The sequence below is a fragment of the Engystomops pustulosus genome, chromosome 5, assembly GCF_040894005.1.
Source record: "Engystomops pustulosus chromosome 5, aEngPut4.maternal, whole genome shotgun sequence".
NCBI lineage: Eukaryota > Metazoa > Chordata > Amphibia > Anura > Leptodactylidae > Engystomops > Engystomops pustulosus.
In genome coordinates, this window is record NC_092415.1 from 16,719,058 (window position 1) to 16,726,684 (window position 7,627).

Genomic DNA, 7,627 nt, shown 5'->3' on the forward strand with positions numbered 1-7,627 from the left:
TTTATATTTTTCAAAATGGCAAAAAAGTGGCATTTTCGACTTTGGGCGCTATTTTCCGTTACGGGGTTAAAAGCATTGAAAAACCATTATCATATTTTGATAGATCGGGCATTTTCGGACACGTCGATACCTGATGTGTTTATGATTTTTACTGTTTATTTATATTTATGTCAGTTCTAGGGAAAGGGGGGTGATTTGAAATTTTAGGTTTTTTTATTATAATTTTTTTTTTTTAAACTTTTTTGTATTTTTATTTATACTATTTTTCAGACTCCCTAGGGTACTTTAACCCTAGGTTGTCTGATCGATCCTATCATATACTGCCATACTACAGTATGGCAATATATGGGGATTTTCCTCCTCATTCATTACAATGTGCTATCAGCACATTGTAATGAAGGGGTTAAAACGAAATAGCCTCGGGTCTTCGGAAGACCCGAGGCTACCATGGAGACGGATCGCCGCCCCCCGATGACGTCACGGGGAGCGGCGATCCCAGGTAAGATGGCGGCACCCATGCGCCGCTATCTTTTTGAGGCTGCTGGCAGCTTTGCCGGCAGCTATCGCTGTGCAAACACCCGCGATCGGTGCTAGCACTGATCGCGGGTGTTACCGGTAAGCCTTTGCTGCAATATGCAGCAAAGACTTACCGGCTATGGAGAGGGCTCAGCCCGTGAGCCCTCTCCATGCAGCGTGACCCGACCGCTGTATTCACGGCGGGCGGTGCTTTTCCAGGTGGGGGCCGCAAAATATTGTCCCGCGGGCCACAGTTGGCCCGCGGGCCGCGAGTTTGAGACCCCTGGTCTGCACCCATCACCTGTGTCCAAGGTGCTGGACAAACCCCACCTCAGCACTAAGGCCTTGCATAGAAGCAAAACCTAGGGGAAACATACCGCCCATCCACAGTTAACCCCTTCAGTGTCTCACACATGTCTACATGCCTAAATGCACGGAGTTGCCGCCATGTGATTGGCTGATTAGAAATTAAGTGTTAACGAGCAGTTGGACAGGTGTACCTAATAAAGTGGCCGGTGAGTGTACATCCAGAGACATGTCTAATGGGAAGAGCTTTATTGAAAAGTGGCCAACCCCTTTAAGGATCTTAAAGGTTGCTCTGGGATATAAAATAAGAAAATGTCAATGTTATAGACTGTACATAGTGTGGACGCAACGGGGCCCTGGAGGAGATGCTACTCCTGACACCTCGTTCTAAGCAGCTTCTATTGTAGTTGATGGCTGATCGTGTCTCGTTCGGATCTCTCGATGTCAACAGAGCGGAGTCTTATGAGGAACAGATTGTGGTTTCTGGCAAAGGCTTTTTGTTTATATCTGATGTCACTAAAACATTAAAAAAAAAACCCTCTCCAGAGCTTAATATCACTGTTCCATCTATTGTGTTACTGCTGGAAACTTATAACCCGGCTGTTGATGAAAGACAAAACCATTAGGATTATTTGCTGATATTATTGTCCCTTCACAGCTGAGAGTTTCCCAGGGGTCATGATAGTAGATAGAAGGGTCAAAAAGTGAAGGAACCTGATGAGCATCAGTCGAGACAATGGGGGTCATTTACTAAGGGCCCGATTCGCACTTTCCCGACGTGTTACCCGAATATTTCCGTTTTGCGCCGATTTCTCCTGAATTGCCCCGGGATTTTGCCGCACGCGATCGGATTGTGGCGCATCGGCGCTGGAATGCACGCGACTAAAATCGGGGGTGTGGCTGAACGAAAACCCGACGGATTTGGAAAAACCGCCGCATTAAAAAAAAAAAAAAAAAAGTGTTGCGAAACTTGCACTTACCTTCACTAGGAATAGGGCGGTGAACTTGAGTGCGTTCTGATGCTCTTCAGCGCAGCAGCGCCACCTGGTGGACGTCGGAGGAACTGCCTTAATGAATACCGTCCGGACCCGAATTCACCGCAAAGAACGCGCCGCTGGATCGCGAATGGACCGGGTAAGTAAATCTGCCCTAATGTATAGACTGTGTCTATCCTGATAGTTCATCATTGAGACAACAAGTAATAGATTTTCCCATATTTGGGGGCAGCTTTACTTTCTGAAATTCTATGAACCAGTTTCTAGTCCCCTTGGGTGGAAGTGATGACATCACCAACAACTGGCCTCAGCAGTTGAATGCCAATGAGGCCATTGATTGTCCAAGCAAAAATTGCACAATGTATGAAACATCTTCATTCCAGGTCAACAGGGGGAGCCGCTACGGGAAGCAAGAAGTATGTGTTTATTATTTTATTTTCTATATTTTTTTTCTTATTTTATATAAAAGCTGCCCCCTAAAGTTTTTCTTCCAAATGTCTGAAAACCCCTTTAACTTAGATTGAATTTGTCTTAGGACTCCATTATATACAATACACCTCAATACAATTTCTCATCAAACCAGTTCAGTACAATATTACAACATGATAAAAATCAATTTAAAGGACATCTACCACCAGGATGAAGGATTGTAAACCAAGCACACTGACATACTGTTGTGCGCCCCCTCTGGGAGGTCCTGCTCTTTTTTAAGCTTCTAATGTCCTGGTTTTTACAAAAAAAAGCTTTTAGTATTATGCAAATAAGCCTGAGGGGCTTTTTTTTCTTAAAAACAAGGGTATAAGAAGCTTAAAGAAGAGAGGATCCTACCACAGAGGGCACACACCAGTATGTCAGTGTGCTTGGTTTACAATCCTTTCTCCTGGTGGTAGGTTTCCTTTAAGAGATGCAATAAGTTAGATAACAGTTGAAATGGACATATGTAGACACATGGAGGATATCCCACCATATTAGCCTGGAAATCTATTCATCTTGTGGAACTCATATTGGTAATTTAAAAGAAGTCTACCAACAAAATCCATCCTGATAACCCAGGGGCATTTACTCATAGATCCAGGCACCGGACTGTGGTATCTTCTTATATTTATTATTCATGGCCTCCTTCCTTCTAAAATCAACTTTCAAAATTATGTTAATGAGCCAAAAGAGCTCTGTGAAGGAGAGGATGTCCCTTCACACTCTCTCCCCCTGCTCCTTCTGTCTGATGTAATCTCAAACAGTGGGATGGGGAAGTGCTCCCACTTCAGCATGGAGTCACTTTGTTAACGTCCCCCTAATTAGCATAATTTTAAAAGTAGATTTTAGATGGATGGATAGTTTTTAGATGGGTGGATGGATAACAAATATAAGAAGATTAACATGTTCACGGTGCCTGGATTTATGAGTAAGTGTCCCTGGTTTATCATGATGGATTTTGATGGTAGATTAAATTTAAAACTTTAACATTTCCAAAACCCTTAATCCTGCAAGGTTTTTGTCTATGAAATCTACCGAAAACCACAACTATGAGGCAGACAGATCACAAGGACAATGAAAGGATCAGACTACACACCAGAGCGATCAGATTACACACCAGAGGGATCAGATTACACACCAGAGGGATTAGATTACACACCAGAGGGATTAGATTACACACCAGAAGGATCAGATTACACACCGGAGGGATCAGATTACACATCGGAGGCATCAGATTACACACCGGAGGGATAAGATTACACACCGGAGGGATAAGATTACACACCAGAGGGATCAGATTACACACTGGAGGGATCAGATTACACACCGGAGGGATAAGATTACACACCCGAGGGATCAGATTACACACCGGAGGGATAAGATTACACACCAGAGGTATCAGATTACACACCGGAGAGATCAGATTACACACCAGAGGGATCAGATTACACACCGGAGGGATCAGATTACACCCCGGAGGGATAAGATTACACACAAGAGGGATAAGATTACACACAAGAGGGATCAGATTATACACTGGAGGGATAAGATTACACACCAGAGGGATCAGATTATACACTGGAGGGATCAGATTACACACCGGAGGGATAAGATTACACACCAGAATGATCAGATTACACACCAGAGGTATCCGATTACACACCAGAATGATCAGATTACACACCAGGGGGATCAGATTACACACCGGAGGGATCAGATTACACACCGGAGGGATCAGATTATACACCAGAGGTATCCGATTACACACCAGAATGATCAGATTAGACACCAGAGGGATCAGATTACACACCGGAGGGATCAGATTAGACACCAGAGGGATCAGATTACTCCGGTAAACTGAATTAAACAGTTAAAGGTAATTTGTATTTAAAGGGGTTTTTTTAGGCATCTTTGCTCTGTTTACTATTGTTTTGCCTTTTTCCACATTGTTGTCATAAAACACCTAAACTCTGACATGAAGTGTGAACATATCAGGATGGTCTATAAATGTCTAAGCACGGATCTGGTCACTGTCTGGGTGATTCTGGGTCATCTGATATTGTAGTAACGATAAATGATCTTATTTTTGACCCATTTATGATGTTGTCTATATCCGGGGCTCTTCCAAGTCAAGGACATACAAGTTTTTGTTAGAAGACACGAGACATGAGAAGGAAAGTCGCTTCCATCCGCTTAGTATTGGCTTCAAAAATATTTACATGAGTAAATCCTTCACAACGGGATACGGAGACCACCCTAAGGAACAGGCGGTGCAGTTCAGTGTAAATGTGGCCTTGGACAAGGCATGAAATATGGGTCTGTTGTCTTGTATAGTCCTGCCAACAAGCAATTCAGCTAGATTAATAAACACAGAGTCTTTCGGTCCACACCCCACGACGGACCTCAAGTGCATTATTTATGTGCAATTCAATGACCCCCATTTATTGTACTGGAGTATTTGTTATGACGATGGTTTCTAGTGAAAATTAGGACTTTACTTATTGAAGGTATACACCAATTTTCATGTGGATTAGGTTTCTCTGTCAACCCTAAGCCAAGCTGCGTGCCCGGGACAACGGCTCAGACAGAAGGGATTACTCTAAATTGATCACATGAAGGAGACTTGGCCTGGAAGAGTAAGAGAGTAGTAGTAATGGTGGAGCCAAATCTGTGTCTCTTGGGCAATGACCATTACGAGGAACGAGTAAACATGGAACATGGTGCAACCTCACATCTTTATGAGAATGTTAAGTTCCCAGACCGGTTACTGTTAGCAACTGGATGTAGCGATGATGACATAAAGTATCAGGAGCATGGTCACCAGGAAAGGAATATACCAAATACAAGTAAGCCTGAAGAAGCCACCAGGATATAATGGCATCCTTAGAGTATCTTGTGTTGATGCCCCCCTCAATTCGGTGCACTGTTAAAATTGCATAAAAATACATACTATGTAGGTATGATTTAAAAAAACAAAACAAATGGAAGTTTCAAAAAGCCACCAGGATCTAATGGCATCCTTAGAGTAGTATCTTGAGTTGATGACTCCCCTCTATTCGTTGCACTATTAAAATAGCAGAAATAGACATCCTTTTGACCCTAGACATTATTGTCAGGATCGGAGGAAGTGGATCCTCTGTACCACCGCAGACAATGATATAAGCCGACCATTGGGACCAGAGTCTAAGTGGCACCCGGTTTTCACCAGACCCTGCCGCAAAGCAGGTTGGACTTGTTGCGGCGTGGTTCCACTAGGTCGTTCCACAAGTGCGACTTTGTCCATGGTGGCAGCCAAGGCAAAGTACAGAATCATAAGGCAAACTCGTGCTCGGGACAGGCAAAAGGTCAAGACAGGCAGCACAGGATCGGAGTCGGGGATGTAGCGGAAGATCAGGACAGGCAGCACGGGATCAGAGTCAATAACGGAACCGGGGTCACAACGGGAATTCAGAAACACAATAAATCGCATGGAACAGCTTTCTCTCAGGCACTAGGCACAAAGATTCGGCAGGGTGTGCAGGGAGAGGCAGGTTTAAAAAGAATTCTGGGAATTTGCTGGCCCTTTAAATTTTCTGAAACCGGCACGCGCGCCCTGGGAAATAGGGTACGCGCACACAGCCCACAGAAAGGAATCAGGAGAGGGGACTGGTGAGCAGCTAGCACGGAGGGGCACTGGTGAGCCCGCGACCCGCGTTATGTGTCACGGGAGCACCGTGACAATAATTTAGTAACACAAAACAAATGGAAGTTTGAAGAAGCCACTAGGGTCAAATGGCATCCTGACAGTGGTACATGGAGAGAAGAACTCCAGCTCTCATTTCCCCGGACAATGGGGGTCATTTACTAAGGGTCTGATTCGCGTTTTCCCGACGTGTTACCCGACTATTTCCGATATGCGACGATTTCCCCTGAATTGCCCCGGGATTTTGGCGCACGCGATCGGATTGTGGCGCATCGGCGCTGGCATGCACGCGACGGAAATCAGGGGGTGTGGCCGAATGAAAACCCGACGTATTCGGAAAAACCGCCACATTTAAAACAAAAAAAGGGTCGCGGGCTTGCTCTTACCTTCACTAGGAATAGGCCGGTGAACTTGAGTGCGTTCCGATGCGCTGCAGCGCAGCAGCGCTACCTGGTGGATGTCGGAGGAACTGCCTTAATGAATCCCGGCCGGACCCAAATCCACCGCAGAGAACGCGCCGCTGGATCGCGAATGGACCGGGTAAGTAAATCTGCCCCAATGTATTCAGTAAGGCACAGTCCTCCCCTCTGCAAGGGCATGCAAGGCTATGTACAACAGAAAGTTCACGGTCCAGCCGAACTGCAAATACGGGAAAAATCACATATTAAAGTGACCACAATGACACGCCACCTTTGGCCATAGGTGGCCATCCCGTATTTGAAAGTTCGGCTGGCGTTCCTTAGGTTTCTTGTACATTGTAAGGCTTACCACCCATATATACTATATACAATATATATAATAATACCAGCTGGAGATGATACAGATGGGATTGGAGTGAATAAGCAGGAATCAAACTGTATTTTATATGTGAAGATACTAGAACAGGGTATCCCCCATGATACAACATATGTGTATGGGAATGATCTTGTCTCGAGTGAAGCCTTTAAATATGGCCATGAATCCCGCGTATGACACAGAACTTCCATCATCCATCTTCTGGCTCCGGTAAACACACCGCACCCTTATGGGCCTGGAAAGAAAGTGTTTCCAGAGTCTCATGGATTAGATAGTCAAGGACCCTGGATCAGGCTTATCTGTGTCCTCCACACTCCACATTTCCTTTTGTCTTTCATCTGAGGTTTCCAGATCCGCAATATCTCTTCTCTACGTCTGGAATGTTCTTATATGTCCCTCCTCTCTTATCCAGAGTAAATCCCAAGGATCCCATCCACGAAAACATCTTTATCTCTATCGCCGCCCAGGGAATAGTCCTCTAATGTTAAAAAAAAAGCGACACTATTACTTATAATAATGTCAATTCTGCGTAGCTGAACATAGAACAAAGCTTCTTGTTTGTGCACAGAGCTATACGTTTCGCTTTACAGCCCAAGAGGGTGTGGAAGAGGTCTACATCAGAACCCCAAGGCCTCCATGACCCATCATAGCCAGCCACTCCAGGATTCTGTCTCCGGCTGCCCCCCCGAATACTGTCGACGCCAGTGAGAATGTATCATATAGCAATAATAACCATTTTTATGCCTGTAAACCACCAACAAACCAATTTTCTATTGAAGTTTATCAGGAAGACACAAAGGTTTCTTTAGAATTTCCAACCATTTTTGGTTCTACTCTGCTTAACATCCTTTCTGTTTCG